This window comes from Pleurodeles waltl, chromosome 12 (assembly GCF_031143425.1).
Source record: "Pleurodeles waltl isolate 20211129_DDA chromosome 12, aPleWal1.hap1.20221129, whole genome shotgun sequence".
Lineage (NCBI taxonomy): Eukaryota > Metazoa > Chordata > Amphibia > Caudata > Salamandridae > Pleurodeles > Pleurodeles waltl.
This window is the reverse complement of record NC_090451.1, coordinates 568,731,869-568,750,483: the sequence shown is the minus strand read 5'-3', so window position 1 is coordinate 568,750,483 and position 18,615 is coordinate 568,731,869.

The following is an 18,615-nucleotide window of genomic DNA, read 5'->3' as shown; positions in this document are numbered from 1 at the left end:
TCCTGGGCTATTCTTGTACCCCTGAGGTAAACAACATAATTTATTCTGGGGGCCTAGTGGGCTGAAACTTATTAAGTCTCTACTCTCAGGTGCTATATTCTGGCAGGAAAAAAACCATTGGAAATATCCAGTGTTGTTTTGTATTTTTTACGCACTATGTTGTTCATCAGTGCTGTGCTATGTGAGTTTTGTATAGCATATGTGCATGTATGACTGGTTAAGTGTCTGTAGTCTAAAACTATTCTGTATGAATGTTCCAGTTTGGCTACTGGAAATAAAGGATTATTCATTGAGGAGACACAGGGTTCACTTACGCCCTGGGACTCTAGTTGTGTGAGTATTTCTCTCACAGGTGCTTTTGCTTTATGTTTTATTGGGTACTGAGGTTGGGGTTTAGGCTCATTTTTAATGGGGATTACATGGTAGGGGAATTCTTTATCCCATCCTACATGATTGCAATATAATGCAGGTGCCTGTGCCAATGCCCAATCATTGAGATAGGATTTAGCGAGTTCCTCCGGAACAAGGGGCGAGAAACAATGTTTAATAACATCTTCTCCATATGGGCAGGTACGGACAAATTCAGGTGGCCAATCTTGTTCAGCCAACCAAACATCATATATATTTATTACGCAATCCCAAAATATTGCGTCTATTATGCGTTCAATGTCAACTTCTAACTGTAGCGTTACTTTATACACCCAATCAGGCATGGAGACACGCATGTCTGCAGTTTCTACTTGTAGAAAGTCATCAGTTGCTTTCACCTCCAGATGCTTAGCAGACTCCGCCCACCTCTCTCACCGCATTTTTCCAATGAGTCCTGAAAGGAACGAGATTGTCGTGTAGTGATATCAATCAGGCATTTTTATATTATCTCTATTTCTGAGATTATATCTATTCTGTGGGGTCTCCGTATGTGGAGATTCTCCCCTCTCATTTTTAGGAGTTTGATGTTTTTTATCCCAGCGTTTCTTATTGCCCTCTGGAGCTTGCTTGGAAAAATCTTTATTAGATTTGCCCTGAGATTGTGGTTTAGTTAGTCTGGCCCCTAGACTATCTCGACCAATACTAGAATAGGACTCTGCAATAATCTTGGGCAGCTTGCGTTCCTTATCCTGTTGAGGAACATCACAGAATTGCATGCGCACTGCTAGTGCAACTGCTTCCTCTTTAAGATTACTTAAAATAATTGAGGTTGCCGTGGCAAAATTACCCATCAATTGCATCCCCAATTCCAGGGCCGGGGCAGCCCCGTATTAATCTTGAATTTGCTTCAACACTTCTGGTAAATTGGAAAGTGTTGGTGTACCGTGTGCGGTTGTATAGAGCGCTGCAAATACTGTGCCCCAGGCATTACAGTTATCTACTGTAGGGACCATCCCAAATGGCAAGCACATCATTAGAATTCTATATTTATCCTGAGGTCCTGTATGGGGAAATACTGCTTCCAGCGCATTTATTTTTTGTGCTAACCAAAACGGAGTTTCCTCTCGTTTGGCAGGTACTTTACCCATGATCGAATGTACAGTCGCAGGGTTATAACTGGCGTTACTGCATGTGGTTGTGCTGGAGCAGCACGCGCTGGGTTTGTATTAAATGTTTGCATCACAAACTGTACTAATCGTCTATATGTCGCTGTTAGTTCAGTATATAAGCGACCAACCTCCGCTAAAGTCGCAACTTCAGGGTGAGGTTTATAGGTGGCCAATAAAGGCCAGGTAGGACCATCATTACTTAAAGGACCTAACCTTACTGGTAATAATGTGTGGGGTAGGGTGCCATCGAGCCAATTATTATGTTCTTGATAAGATAAAGGTATTTCTAAATATGCCCTTTATTGTCCAGGTATGTTTGCAAGTGTATAGCGATGAAATGTGTTTGTGTTCCCATCAGCTGCTGGAAATGTGACCCAAGAATAGAAAAGTTCTGTTCTATAAGCTGCATGGGTATCCACCACAAATGTAACTGGACCCTCCCGGGCCGTTGAGCCATTTGCTAATAAATGTGCAGTCAGAGGTTATCTCATATTGACTACTATTGCTTTCTGTTGTGGATTCGCCATTTTAGATAGTAAATCCATTCAGAGAAGGCACACCAAATAGGGTTTTTCCTTTTAGAGTTCAAGCTTGAACAACCTCTTAGCATTAGATAGGATTTCCTACGTAGCTGAGGAGGAAGTCCTCAATACCACGGACTTCTCCGTATAAAGTACTGAGGTATCGTTGTATATAGTGAGACAGAGATACTCAGGAGGACCTGTAAATTAGAGCCTGACCAAGGGTTGGCGGCGCCATGTCATGTAGGCTCTCATTATTCTAATGAGACTATTGGATTTTGTCCTGCAGAATCGCCTGCTGTGTGGGAGACTAAGGCCCTCATTCTGACCTTGGCGGTCGGCGGAGAGGCGGCGGTCGGACCGCGAACAGACCGGCGGTCAAAAAAATGGCATTCTGACCGCGGCGGTCACCGCCGCGATCGACCGCCACTTCCCCACTCCGACCGCAACGGCGGTCATGACCGACGGGCTGGAGTCTGCGCACTCCGGCCCGGCGGTCGACCCAAGACCGCCAACGGTATCATGACCCTGCTTACCGCCGCGGTTTCTGGCGGTCGGGAACCGCCATGCGAACCATGGCGGTAGGCACTATCGGGGCCAGGGAATTCCTTCCCTGGCACTGATAGGGGTCTCCCCCACCCCCCACTGCCCCCCGAGTCCTCCCCCCACACCCTCCACCCCCCTGCCACCCCCCAGAGGTGGTACGAACCCCCTCCCCACCCCCACCCCGACATGCACATACACGCACCCGACATGCACACACCCCCAACATGCACATATACACACCCCCTACACACACACATACACAACGGGGACACATACCCGCACACATACATGCCGACATGCGCACCCGCCGAACTACACACATTGCCCATAGGCACAGCAGCACCCCCCGCCCGCATGCACGCACTCACACACCCCCTCTACACACTCACACGCACACCCCCATGCACGCACACATCACACAACACCCCCCCACCCCCTCCCCTCACGGACGATCAACTTACCTTGTGCGTTGGTCCTCCGGGAGGCGACAGGAGCCATGGGGAGGTGACCGCCAACAGAAGACCGCCAACAGAAGACCGCCACACAGAAATGTGGGTCGTAATTCTGTGGGCGGTGTTCTGCTGGCGTGGCGGTGGAGGTTGACCAGTCTCCACTTTCCCGCCGACCGCCAGTGTGGCTGCTGGCGGTTTTCCGGCAGAACGCTCCCAGCGGTCGGAATGCGCACAGCGGCATACCGCCGCGGTCGGCGGTCTTCACCGCGGCGGTAACTCGGCGGTCTTGCGAAAAGACCGCCAAGGTCAGAATGAGGGCCTAAGTCTAACCCACTGCAGGTGCTACCTGTCGCTCCAATCCGGGTTTTGCTCCGGCTAACTAGTAACACCTCATCTCTACCCAAGGGCAAGGATGATTGGCAGCCAAGCACATGACATAATTGGTTTCTCAGGGAAGCCGTGGTCACTCAGGTCTCATCCGTTTCTCTCGGTTACATTAGTCTTAAATATACAATGACCACCAGAAGCTGTGTATGTTTTGAATGAAGCGACTGCATCTTAGATAGCAAAGAGTGAGCTGCAATAACCAGGAAGACACAGCATGACAGTATTAAAATTGTGACAAGGAGGGTGAAGCATAAGAATAACGCTACCATATTGTCACTAAAGTCAATAGGCTAATTCCTACCTAGGCTATGATAGAGCACATCGTGTTAAGCTCTAATTCTGCCTTTCAGGTTCCCCTGGGAAGATATCATCCCCCATGCCTCAGCAAAGGCCTGAAGTCTGCAAAGCAGCAGTAGCAAAGCATTCAGCAATCAGCATACAGATGTTGTTCTCTGGCTGGAATCTCTCTCTAACGTGTAAGGGACAGGGAAGTGTTTTTATAATAAAACAGCTGATGTTCTGAGAAAATTTCCCTTCGTAAGGATGTGTGTTTTCTATAAATGTCTGAGACTAAACCTATACCAGGTTCACCAGCAATGTACCTTGCAGTAGCCTTGGAAGAAGCACAGAGTGTGCAAGAATGTCTTGTTTGAGAACACAGTGCTGGCCTAGGCAAAACAGCTAGATAAACAGAAAATAAAACAAGACCGTAAAAGTTGCTATTGTAATAAAAATAAAATAAAGCCGAATAAAATATATCTTGGTTAGACTGCACTGCGGCTTGCCCTAGTGTGTTAAAATAACGTGCATGGAGCTATAGCTAAAATGGCTACACAACACCATCATGTCTTTCAACTGTAGCTTAAAATGCATGTTTGTTAGACGTTTTGTTCAGACTTTACGTCTGTAAATTCAAACCTTTGTCCAGAATATTTAGGGCCTGATTGAGACTTTGGTGGAGACGGTACTCAATCGCAGTGGTGACAGAGCACCCTCTCCGTCAAAGCAAAGTGCCGTCTGCCTAATATAGTGTCAGGTGGAACTTCAGTATGTAGATGGCCTAGATTACTTTATCTTTGTAGGAAAGTAGCATTGTTCTGATGTAGTTACCCCCACTTTTTGCCTGGTGTCAGTATGTTTTGACTGTAGTACACTGGTATTCTGCTAACCATGGCTCCAGTGTCTGTGCTCCCTCCTCTAAATTTGGTTGCAGGCAAACTTCTACACCCACAATTGGCATACTGGTGCACACCTATAAGTAACACAAAAGGATGATGGATGGAGTGCTGAACAATGCAAACATTCACCCCCAGACACAGATCTGGGTTTAATCCATCGTTCTTTTGCTCACTATGCCACCCCAGTTTGGACCCAGCCATATGTAATTCAGGCTTGACCCTGTTCCTCATGGGAACAGTCCAGCCCGAACTACCAAGCCAGGTCCTCGCTGGACCAGAAACAAGCATCCTGGGACCGGTTTCAGGGTTTCACCCTTCATCAGCCAGGCTAGCTTGAATCCAGTGGCACAGTGAGCAAGGGAACCACGTCTGGGCATACCCTTCCCACTTGGGGCAACTTTAGTAACACAAAAGGATGATGGACGGAGTGCTGAACAATGCAAACACTCACCCCCAGTCACAGATCTGGGTGTAACCCATCGTTCTTTATCCTCACTATGCCACCCCAGTTTGGACCCGGCCATATGCAAATCAGGCTTGACCCTCTTCCTCATGGGAACAGTCCAGCCCGAACTGCCAAGCCAGGTCCTCCCTGGACCAGAAACAAGCATCCTGGGACCGGTTTCAGGGTTTCACCCTTCATCAGCCAGGCTCGCTTGAATCCAGTGGCACAGTGAGCAAGGGAACCACGTCTGGGCATACCCTTCCCACTTGGGGCAACTTTAGTAACACAACAGGATGATGGATGGAGTGCTGAACAATGCAAACACTCACCCCCAGTCACTGGTCCCAGGATGCTTGTTTCCAGCCAAGTGAGGACCTGGCTTGGCAGTTCGGGCTGGACTGTTCCCATGAGGGACAGGGTCAAGAGTGATTTGCATATGGCTGGGTTCAAACTGGGGTGGCATGGTGAGGAGAAGAATGATGGATTAAACCCAGATCTGTGACTGGGGGTGAGTGTTTGCATTGTTCAGCACTCCGTCCATCATCCTTTTGTGTTGCACACCTATAAGTTCCTAGTATATGGTACTTAGGTACCCAGGGCATTGATGTACCAAAGGATTCCCATAGGCTGCAGCTATGTACTATGCTAACCATGGGAGCCCATGTAAACTGTGTCTGCAGGCCTGCCATTGCAGCCTTCGTGAAATGGTGCATGCAACTTTCACCTTAGATATAAGGCTTGTCTTATATCACAGTAACTACCCTTGGACACTGTAAGTCACCGCTCCAGCAGGCTCTTCAGCCCAAGGGCAGGGTGTATGTCCCTAAGTGTGAGGGTACCCCTGCATGAGCATGGTACCCCAACAAACCCCAGACTGCATTCCCTGGGCTTTGTAAGTGTGGGTAAGCCATCTTAATGTATGTAGTGGACAATGGACAATACGAATGGCCCAGATGCATAATGGCTTCTCCAAACGTAGGCATGTGTGGTATCAAATGTGTTGGAATCATGCAACTACACTGTTTCCAGTGCTAGTTGCATGATCCCATGTACTCTGGGGGTTCTTTAGAGGATCCTCTAGTTCTGCCTGTGCAGCCTTACGGGGTCTGGTTGCCAGCCCATGCTGCTGTCAACCCCACACACTGTTCGGCCCTCCTGCTGGTGAGCCTAAATCAAGCAGGGGAAGGCAGAACAAAGGATTTCCTGCAAGGAAGAGGTGTAACCACCTCTCCCTTTGAAATAGTTATTTATGGGCTGGGATGGGTTGGCCTCTGAGCGCCACCAAACTGCTTTGAAGTCGACATTTGGTGCCCTCATTACATAATCCGGTTTGCAACAGTTCCGGAACCCCCGGTTCACGCTCTGTCATGAAACCGCTCAAAGGACAGGGGAGTGACCAGCCCCCTGCCCAGCTCTTCCCCTAGGGAGGTGCACAGAGCTCTGCCAGGTGGCCGGTTGATTCTGCCATCTTGGAAACAAGGTAGGTAGAGGCCTCTGGGAGCATCTGACTGGTTAAGCAAGGTAGATGATGTCTCTGACCCCCTCTAATAGGTGGGCCACCACAGAGAGTGACCAATCCCCTTTTAGCATTACTTAAGGGCTCCTTAGAGGGTGGGTCCTCAGATTTGTCGAGCAAGACTATATACCAGGAACTCTCTGCAAGACTCTTCTGATCCTGGCCTCCAGAACCACTGCTGGTCTACTTTGGACCTGAAACAAGACTGTATCCAGATGGAAGGGCTCCCAGTACAACATTTTTTCTAAAGAGTTCTGCAAGATATCTACAACATCCATGACTGTGTAGCCTTCAGGGTCACAAGGGCTCTGTTTGCATCCATGATGCAAGAAGGAGTCTCCCTTGGAGTGAAGGAGTCACTCCTCAGCATCTGCAGGCACCTCAAGACAAGGACGACTCGCTGGTGGATCCTGGTGTCCCACGGACATCGAAAGACTGTGAAACACAGATGGTGAATCTGTGGTCATCTTCTGCCCCCCCTTGTCTCCTGAACCACTTGGGAGATAGTGGGCCCCTGCTGCAGCCACTGGAATGGAACCCCCTATGCACCCTCACTGTTGCTCTTGCCAAAGCTTATTTGCTGTCCCTCCATTGAGATCTTCAGTATCCAAGAAGCCCCAGCCTCCAGCACTGTGCAACTCCAAGATCATCTTCCACTCAGCAGCTGCTGCAATGCGGGACTCCTGTTTTGTTGTGCCGTTGAGGCCGCCCTGTGACATCCGGTGCCTGCTGCCAGTGGGTCACTATTGGGGGTTCAGTCTACTCCAGAAGGCTTTCTTTCCTGCTGAAGGGCTGCCCTGGCTCTCTTCCAAGGGTAGAGTCACTGGGACCTTGCTGGTCCTCAAAAACCTACAACTTACCTTGAAACTACCATTTACATTTGCCAAGGCTTGTTGGTAGTCCTGCTGGCCACTGACCCTCCTGTAATCCGAAGACCAATGTTGGACAGCTCATGGGTGACTCCAAGGATCTCCTGCATCCCTTTGGACTCCGCAGCTGGACTTCTTCACCGTCCTGCAGGAACTTCACCTCCAAGAGGATGGGCATCGCCTGCCTGCATTGCCACGACATCCCTGATTGGTCTGGACACTGTCCCCTTCTTTTTCACGTTCTTCTCGTCTGGAATCCACCTTTGTGTTCCACAGACCTGGACCACAGGTCGCAACAGCAGCTGGACAACCGCAGCTTCCATTGACTCCAATCAGGGTTTCTGACGTCACTTCACCCCTATGCACCTGGGTTCCCTGGAGTAGATACTCTGGTCTTCTAGGCATCCACAGGTGGGGACACTCTCCAGCCTTCTTTGTGCCAACTAGTTTCCTTGGGGTCCACTGGGAAGGGTCCTGAATCCATAAAACACCAACCACAACGGTCCTGTGTTAGCCTATTGGACACCCGGCTCGATAACAACTGTGCACCCGAGCGCATGTGGGATTACAGTTACTTACCACTGGTATTTTTTACTCCCCCAGCCCCTGGGATCTTAACACACTTACCTTGGTTGGGCACCTCCATTCTTATACCACTTTCTTAGTATATGGTTTGGTCCCCCATAGGGCCCCATTTATTTCTATGCTATTTTTTTATTTTTTCTAAATGTATATTTTGTGTGTCGATATCTCCATGTGGAGATATATTAGTATAGTCTTTAGTGTTGTAATAAAGAAACCTTTATTTTTGCAACACCTGGTGTGGTTCTTTATTGTGTACTGTTATTGACTGACTATTCTGGTATTGCAAGTGCTTTACACTCCTCCTAGATAATATTTAGCTGCTCAACACAGCTACCCCTAGAGAACTCTTACTATCTGGACACCTAAACACCATCACTAAGGGTTGCCTGGACTCAGTATAGGATGCCACACCATAGGTGTACACCATAAACTGAGCCAGCCTCCTACATTGTTGGTGCAGCAGTGGGATAAAACACTTGCATTGCTTTACCACTTGGTCATCAATGACTTACCATTAGAAAGATCACTGCTAACTGTTGGGTACATACTGTACTTGAAAGTCAGACACTTCTAAACGTTTCTTCTTGTAGTCAGGTATCTAGCATAGCCCTTTCTCCAATTTTTGTTAAGTTTAAAACCTTAGAGTAGGTAGGTTCATTACATACACTACTCTAACTCTAACACTATGGGGGTCATTCTGACCCTGGCGGCCGGTGACCGCCAGGGTCACCGACCACGGGAGCACCGCCAACAGGCTGGCGGTGCTCCCGAGGGCATTCTGACCGCGGCGGTTCAGCCGCGGTCAGAAAGGGTAAACCGGCGGTCTCCCGCCGGTTTACCGCTGCCCCAATGAATCCTCCATGGCGGCGGAGCGCGCTCCGCCGCCATGGGGATTCAGACACCCCCTACCGCCATCCTGTTCATGGCGGGAAACCCGCCATGAACAGGATGGCGGTAGGGGGTGCCGCGGGGCCCCTGCAGTGCCCGTAAGAGGGCCCCGCAAAGTATTTCAGTGTCTGCTTTGCAGACACTGAAATACGCGACGGGTGCAACTGCACCCGTCGCACCCCTGCAACTACGCCGGCTCAATTCTGAGCCGGCGTCCTAGTTGCAGGGGCATTTCTGCTGGGCCGGCGGGCGCTCTTTTGGAGAGCGCCCGCCGGCCCAGCGGAAATGTCTGAATGGCCGCCGCAGTCTTTTGACCGCGGTGCGGTCATTCGGCGGCGGAACCTTGGCGGACGGCCTCCGCCGTCCGCCAAGGTCTGAATCAGGCCCTATGTCTCTAGTTGAGGGAGTGGACCAGACTCAGTAGTCTAGGTATGGGGCACTTAAGTTCCAGGAGCTTAGGACCCTATGTACAACTAGGAAACTTAAGACATGTAGTGTTGTGTAGCCCTTTTAGTTATAGCTCCATACACGTTATTTTACCAAACTAGGCCTGCCACTGTGCACTTTAACCTAGACATATTTTATTCGGCTTTGTTTTATTATTTTAACAAAAGCCACATTTCCGGTCTTGTTTTATTTTCCCTATCTAACTGTTCTTTTCCTAGGCCAGCACTGTGTTCCTAACCAAGACATTCTTTCACGTGGTAACGCTTTGTCTCTAGTGTTCATAGACTCTTACATAGGGATCCTTTCTTGGAACATCAGCTGTTTTATTATAAAAACACTACTTTGACCCATGATCGTTAGAGGGAGATTCCAGCCAAATGACCATGACTGAATGCTGATTGCTGAATGCTTTGCTACAGATGCTTATTTAGACTACAGGCCTCTTGCTCAGGTACCAGGGATGATGTCTTCCCAGAGGAACCTGAAGGGCAGAACTGGAGCTTAACATGCTGGGCTCTAACATAGCCTATGTAGGAATTATTTTAATGATTCTAGGACAAAATGGTAGCATTATTTTTATGCTTCACTCTCCTCGTCACAATTTTAATCCTGTCATGCTTCATCGTCCTAGTTATTGCAGTACATGCTTTATTATATATATAAGATACAGTTGCTTCAATAAAAGCTCACTGAATTTTTTCTGCCTCTAATTGTCTTTGTTTATGTGAGACTAATGTAACTGAGAGAAACTGATGCTATCTGATTGACCACGATTTCCCTGAGGAATCAATTGTGTCATGCGCTCGGCGGCCTAATCATCCCTGCTCTTGGGTGGAGATGAGGCACTGCTAGTTAGCCGGAGCAAAACTCGGATTAGGCCATCAGGTGTCACCTGTGTTGGGTTCAGACTCAGCTCCCACAGCACAAGTGATTCTGCCGCCCAAATCCAATAGTCTCATCAGGATAATGTGAGCCTACGCGACAGTAGCAATCCTACCAAATCTATGCTCTTAGACTTGCTTATTCAGGATGACATACAGAACCCTGAAAGGGAGAGATGTGGAGGGTGAACCACAAGTGCTTGAAAAGGAGGTGCCAGGTACTTCCTATGGCCACACTGGACAGAACTATGATGATTCTGGAGAGAACTTTGAACCTGCAGGGAGCAGTGCTGGTAGCATAAGCATGGTTGTAGTAGTAGGCCTGCTTCTTCTCCACATGGTGTGGTCAAAAGGGTTTCCAGGAGGAGTAGATCCTCCTCATCTCCCCTTGCTGCGGCATCTGCTGCTGGGTCCATCCACTCTAGCTCGGAAGAGGGATCCTTAGATAGGGAGTTCAGCTTGCTGAAAAGTGAGAAGTCCAAACTCAAGTTAAAACAGCAGCAGTTAGCTCTTGAGAGAGAGGTCCTAGAGATGGAAAGGGGAAGAAGAAATTTGGGGTTAGAACCGCATGGTGGCAGTGACAGAGAGACCAGGGTCAGGGAAGACACTATGATTCCAGGAATCTCAGCAGGAGAGTCCCTCCTTACAAGTCTGGGGATGATATCCATAAGTTGATTACTGCTTTGGGAGAGGGCCTGGAAAGTCCAGATGGTCCCTCAGATCAGTGAGAAGCTATCCTGTGGCTCTCCTTTGCCGATAAAGGAAGAAACAAACTCTTAGCAGTGAGAGAAGAGGATACAGACAACAACAAAGTTGTGAAGGAGGCTCTGATTGATGGGTTTAGGCTCACAACTGAGGAGTTTAGGATTCAGTTCAGGGAAACTGGAAAGGAATCCTCTCTAGACTAGATTTTGTTGGCTGTGCAGTACAGTCTTATCACGAGAGAGCACATCCTTAATAACTGTGGTGGTCATTACAACCCTGGCGGACGGTGTTAAAGATGCAGTAATACCGAAAACAGTCAGACGGACAAAAAAAGGGAATTATGACCCTGGCGGAAACTGCCAACAAAGACAGCCACTTTAACACACCGCCCGCCACGGCGGTACAGACAAGCAGCGCGGCGGTCACCGCCAACAGACAGGCGGAAGACAATGTACCGCCCACAGTATCACAACAGGCCAATCCGCCACCTTTTCCGGGGCGGATTCACCGTGGATAAAAACACAGCGGAAACAGCTTTTGCTATGGGAAAACGCTCACCTTCTACACATCCCACGAGGAACGACGACTCCATGGACCCGGAACTCCAAATACTACCTCCCCTTGTCTTTCTGCTCCTTCACAACCAACAGCGACGTAGGCGCAGAAGATACCGGTGAGTACTACATCTACGACACAGGGGAGGGGGGAGGCAAAAGTTAGGGGGACACCCACCAAACACCCCCACCCTCACCCTCGCATAGTACAACATACACACCAATGCTGTCAAAAATATCACATGAACAACCCACAATCCCCCCAGAAGAATGCAAAGACAATGCGAATTTCAGTCAAACTTTGTAATGTGCCACTATACATGTCATACAAAAATATACAAATATATGTATTCCAAAATCACTCATATTTACATATACAATCCGAGAAGTAGTGCAGATATGTACACAACAATGTCCGTGCACAAACAGTCCAAAAATGCATGGGCGAGGCCCACAATAGATACCTGACCAAAATCGGAGAGAACACTGCCGGGGCATCAGATAGAAACACTACAGGCACCTCAGGGGGAAGGGAAGGGGGGACACCTCAGCCACATGAATGCAAAGCCAGATACACGACGGGGCTCCATGCCCATTGATGTATCCTGGGGAGTGCAAAGCCACAGTTTCTCAAGTCTCTACACTGGGTGGTTTGCCCACTGGACCATCGTGGGGAGTGCAAAGCCACAGTCTCACAAGTTGATGCAGGTCCATACTGGTACTGGGGGGTGACTGGTGCCCAGACTGGATGAGTCTCCCCGTGAAAGGTAGTGTCCTGTCACTGTCCCAGCTGCACATGGGATAAGGATGCCTGATGTGGTGGGCCATTCATTCCTACCCGTGCATTGCCCTGTTCAGAGGTGCTTTGCCATGGCGGTCTTTGCCCTGTTCAGCGGTGCTTTGACATGGGGGTTCAGGACTGTTCAGCGGTGCATTGACATGGAGGTCTTTGCCCTGATCAGCGGTGGTTTGACATGGGGGTTCAGGACTGTTCAGCGGTGCTTTGACGTGGCGGTCTTTGCCCTGTTCAGCGGTGCTTTGCCATGGCGATCTTTGCCCTGTTCAGCGGTGCTTTGACATGGGGGTTCTGGACTGTTCAGCGGTGCTTTGCCATGGAGGGCTTTGCCCTGTTCAGCGGTGCTTTGACATGGGGGTTCAGGACTGTTCAGCGGTGCTTTGACATGGCGGTATTTGCCCTGTTCAGCGGTGCTTTGACATGGCGGTCTTTGCCCTGTTCAGCGGTGCTTTGCCATGGCGGTCTTTGCCCTGTTCAGCGGTGCTTTGACATGGCGGTCTTTGCCCTGTTCAGCGGTGCTTTGGCATGGGGGTTCAGGACTGTTCAGCGGTGCTTTGACATGGTGGTCTTTGCCCTGTTCAGCGGTGCTTTGACATGGGGGTTCAGGACTGTTCAGCGGTGCTTTGACATGGCGGTCTTTGCCCTGTTCAGCGGTGCTTTGCCATGGCGGTCTTTGCCCTGTTCAGCGGTGCTTTGACATGACGGTTCAGGACTGTTCGGCGGTGCTTTGCCATGGCGGTCTTTGCCCTGTTCAGCTGTGCTTTGACATGGGGGTTCAGGACTGTTCAGCGGTGCTTTGACATGGCGGTCTTTGCCCTGTTCAGCAGTGTTTTGACATGGGGGTTCAGGACTGTTCAGCGGTGCTTTGACATGGCAGTCTTTGCCCTGTTCAGCGGTGCTTTGCCATGGCAGTCTTTGCCCTGTTCAGCGGTGCTTTGACATGGGGGTTCTGGACTGTTCAGCGGTGCTTTGACATGGCGGTCTTTGCCCTGTTCAGCGGTGCTTTGACATGGCGGTCCTTGCCCTGTTCAGCTGTGCTTTGACATGGGGGTTCAGGACTGTTCAGCAGTGCTTTGACATGGCGGTCTTTGCCCTGTTCAGCGGTGCTTTGACATGGCGGTCTTTGCCCTGTTCAGCGGTGCTTTGACATGGGGGTTCAGGACTGTTCAGCGGTGCTTTGACATGGCGGTCATTGCCCTGTTCAGCAGTGCTGTGCCATGGTGGATCTGATACGGACATTGGTGTGTGGCATGACGATCTCCATACTGGACATTGGTGTGTGGCATGACGATCTCCATACTGGACATTGGTGTGTGGCATGACGATTTCCACACTGGACATTGGTGTGTAGCATGACGTTCCATCATTGCCCAGCGGGGCTGTGGCATCCTGGCCCCGCCTGGCCTGTGACTCCGGCGGTGGTCTCTGGACCAGTGACGATACTTGGGCCCTCCTGGGCACTGACTCTGGCGGTGGTCTCTGGACCAGTGACGATACTTGAGCCCTCCTGGGCACTGACTCTGGCGGTGGTCTCTGGACCAGTGACGATACTTGAGCCCTCCTGGGCACTGACTCTGGCGGTGGTCTCTGGACCAGTGACGATACTTGAGCCCTCCTGGGCACTGACTCTGGCGGTGGTCTCTGGACCAGTGACGATACTTGGGCCCTCCTGGGCACTGACTCTGGCGGTGGTCTCTGGACCAGTGACGATACTTGAGCCCTCCTGGGCACTGACTCTGGCGGTGGTCTCTGGACCAGTGACGACGGTGCTGGCGGTTGTGTCTGGACCGCCGGAAATGATGGCGCACTTCTCCGCCTTGACACTCAAACAGGCTGGGCAGACTTCCTCTGGACCTTCCCCACCTTTTTTGGAGTTACAGCTGACTCACCAATCGCCTTCGATCCCATTTCACTTGTTGTCCCACCAGGAGTCTTGACACGGTCCCGTCGTCCACTCTCCAATTTCGGAGCCTTTACAGGGGGTGGGCTGCCAGTGCCTTGGCTCCGGGTCCTACTGCCTGCCCTGGTGGCCGGTGCACTCCAAAAACCTGGAACACGCACCACTGGTACTGGAGGCTTTTTGGCTGAGGCGCTACGACGGGACTGATGAATTGGAGGTGGGGGGAGGGAGGCAAAAAGGTCAATTTGACATAGGGACAGTTTCTGACGAACACTTGGATGGGTAGCTGGAGGGGGTCTGGGAGTGGAGGAAGAGGAGGTGGTTGTAGGAGGTGTCACTTTAGCTGTTTTGTGTGCAGGTGTAGGTACTGGAGGCTGTTGTGAGGTGGATGGATGTTGGGTGAGTGATTGCCGGCGTTTGGGTACTTTGAGAGGGGGCGTCACAGACACACTGGGAGAGGACACAGGGGACGTGTAAATGGCAGTGGAGGTGGTGAGTGCAGGTGAGCGGCGTGTGGTGCTGGGTGTCCTGGTGCGAGTCCTAGTGCCTGTAGATATGGTGCATGCAGGTGTGTGTGTAGACGAGACTGGGAGGGAGGAGGGAGAAGAGGAGGAGGGGGACCCAGTGGAGACAGTGGATGTTGCTGTGTCTGTATGGGTGTGATGCTTGTGTGAGTGCCTGTGGGATGTGTGGTGCCTATGTTTGCCTGAGCTACTTGTGTGTGTTGACTTGTGTGCATGCTGGTCTTTAGGTGTGCTTGGGATGGGCTGGGGTACAGGGGATTGGGTCTGGGTGGAGGAAGTTGGAGGGGAGAGGCTGGACACAGGGACAACTGCTGCCATCAGTGCTGAGGCCAGAGATTGCAGGGTTCGCTGAAGGGCAGCCTGACCAGAATGAATTCCCTCAAGGAATGCATTACCGTGTTGCAACGCCCTTTCTACACCCTGGATGGCATTCACAATGGTAGACTGGCCAACAGTGAGTGACCTGAGGAGGTCAATGGCCTCCTCACTGAGGGCAGCAGGGGTGACTGGGGCAGGGGCTGAGGTGCCTGGGGCGAAGGTGATGCCCACCCTCCTGGGTGAGCAGGCACGGGGCGAACGCTGAGGGGCTGCTGGGAGGGCAGTGCTGGTAGGGGGGGTGGCGGCTGTACCTGTAGAAGTGGGGCGCACAAATGGTGCCGCCACCACAGGGGAGCTCACATCGGCGGACGAGTCTGTGATGCTGGTTGGTAATCCGGTGGCCGACGTGAAGCTCCCCTCGCCCTCCGTCCCACTGGTGTATTCAGAGTCTGTGGTGTGGCCCTCCATGGCCATGTGGGATGCAGCTCCCTCTTGCCCCGGTGCCACTGTACCTCCGCCTGTTGATGCTGATGTACAAAAGGACAGGGAGAGCAGGAAAAGGGGGTGAGACAGAACAAAGAGAGTTTTAGTGCATGGCATACCGGTACCGTTGGCGGACAAGACAGACGCAGCAGCCCCATGCACAACGCCGCGCTCCTACCCTCTGCACATGCAATTTCATGGATATGGCCTACATGGCAATGGTGGAAATCTGCGCACATGGATGCCACAGGGGCAACTATACCTCAACTTGCTAATTTTCTGAGGTGGGATAGAGTGCCACATGGCCTACATTACGGAGGGGCCTTGCCTAACTAACTCGCCCTGGCCTACGGACACCCACATCCCACCTCCCCCACCCAGACACCTCCACTGCACGCAAAGTCCGCAGAATGAGGTTGTACTCACCCCCTTGTGTCTGCTGTGATGTCCTTAAGCGCCCATCCAACTCCGGGTAGGCCACCGCCAGGATCCGGAACATCAGGGGGGTCATGGTACGAGGGGCACCCCTCCCACGTTGGGAGGCCATCCCCAGCTGAGCCTCTGCTGTCTTCTTGCTGCAGTGGCGAATGTCCTCCCATCTCTTCCGCCAGTGGGTGCCCCGTCTCTGGTGGGCCCCCAGGGTCCGGACTTCCTTGGCGATGGCACGCCAAATGTCCCTCTTCTGGTGGGCGCTGACCTAAATGACATGCACAAGGGAAGAGGAACAGTCATTACCAATTTCACCATCAATGTGTGTGGCCCCCTCCATACTCTGACCATGTTGCCCATTTATTCCCATGCTTTACTGTAGTATGACTTCTGCCCCCTTCCCTCTTCCACCCAGCCCTGTCCACCCAGGCCTAGCCCCTACAACGTGCTCCCTGTGTACTAACCTGTTGGTCTGGAGGACCGTAGAGTAGCATGTACTGGGGGAGGACCCCATCCACAAGTTTCTCCAACTCCTGTGCAGTGAAGACAGGGGCCCTTTCCCCAGACGCAGCAGCCATTGTCGCTTCCAGACCGAGGTCACAGCAGCACTAGCAGTGTAGGTCCTCTCCTGTCAAAGATCAGGTATCTAGTGATTCAACAGATAGAAAATGGTAGTGACGTCCGCGGCGGGGCGCATCATCACCGCCGGCGCACCTGTTCATTGGCTCCTGGGACCCATAGGGTCCAATGTTAACCAATGCAGCATTGCGCCGCGCTCTACGACCGCCTACCGCGACGGTGTGCACCGCCAGCGCTGTTACCCCACAATCCCATTGTCCCACTTTAGAGGTCAGGCATCCGCCATTTCAGGGGCCCACATGGATTTATTTTCAACTGCGTCACACATACTGAAGCCTACACTCAACACACATACAGGAAGGGTTTATTGTCTGGTGTACTCTTGTGTGTGACTGTGGGTACATACCTGGAGGAATGGTGACTGTTTTTTCGCTGTTGTCCTTCGTAGGCACCGTCAGCTGGGACATATGAGAAGATGGCGGAATCCTCCGGTGTACCGACCGCTGGTGGACCTGTTGACAATGGAAGAGAGACATTTAATCGTGACCTACAGGTTTGACCGTGCCACAATCCAGGAACTATGTACGCAGTTGGAGCCAGACCTGATGCCACCAATCCGCCATCCGACTGGAATCCCCCCTGACGTGCAGGTGCTGTCAGTGCTCCATTTCCTTGCAAGTGGGTCTTTTCAGACAACAGTGGCCATGGCATCAGGGATGTCCCAGCCTATGTTTTCCAACGTGTTGTCCAGAGTGTTGGCTGCCCTGCTGAAACACGTAAGGAGATACATCGTTTTCCCTGAGGTGGAGGATTTGCCTACAGTGAAAGGTGACTTCTATGCCCTTGGACATATCCCCAACGTCATAGGTGCCATTGATGGGACCCATGTAGCTCTGGTCCCCCCCGCAGGAGTGAACAGGTGTACAGGAACAGGAAGAGTTATCATTCGATGAATGTCCAGATGGTCTTTTTGGCAGACCAGTACATCTCGCAGGTAAATGCTATGTTCCCTGGCTCTGTGCATGACGCCTACATCCTGCGGAATAGCAGCATCCCTGATATGATGGGTCAACTCCAGAGGCACCGTGTATGGCTATTGGGGGACTCTGGTTACCCCAACCTTTCCTGGCTATTGACCTCAGTGAGGAATCCCAGGACCAGGGCAGAGGAACGGTACAATGATGCCCATGGGCGGACTAGGAGGGTTATCGAGCGCACCTTCGGCCTTCTTAAGGCCAGGTTCAGGTTCCTCCATATGACAGGTGGATCCCTATTCTACTCACCGAAGAAGGTGTGCGACATCATCATCGCCTGCTCCATGCTCCATAACTTGGCATTGCGACGCCAGGTGCCTTTTCTGCAGGAGGATGATCCAGATGACGGTGTTGTGGCAGCTGTGGAGCCTGTGGACAGTGATGAGGATGAAGCTGAGGAAGACAAAAACGACAACAGGGAGTCAGTCATACAGCAATATTTCCAGTGAGACACAGGTGAGAACATTTTCATTTTTACCATTACATTAACTTTCACACATCTACCTCTATCCTGTGCCGACATTTCACTCACTATTTGTTAACTGAGTTGTCCCCTTCCATTTCAGTTTCACAAATGTGGTAACCTACGGGTCAACTGTTTGTATCCTTGAAGGGCTTGTGATGTGTGACATAGGTATGTTAGCCTTCCAATGGGTAACCTATTATGAAACTGTAATTGATAATACAGATTTACAAATCATAGACTGACTCCATTTTTTTTTAGTGTTTCAAGGGTGTTTATTTAAGTGCAAAAAAATGAAGGAGGGTTGTAAAATGGTGATGGTGGAGGAATGTCCATGGCAGAGTCCAGTCTATTAGTCTCACAGGTACATTGCACATCTGGGCATTGGAAGTGGAGCTGGGTCAGTTCCGAAATGGGCAGGGTAACAAAGTGGGACAGTGGGGGGACAATCAGGGTGGTTGTTTCCTGGCGGGGGTCTTGCCATCTAGCTCTGTCCTGTTCCTGGATCTCAGGGCCCGCTTGCGTGGTGGTTGTCCGTCTGCAGGGGATGGGGTGCTGGTGTGTTGGTCCTGTGGCA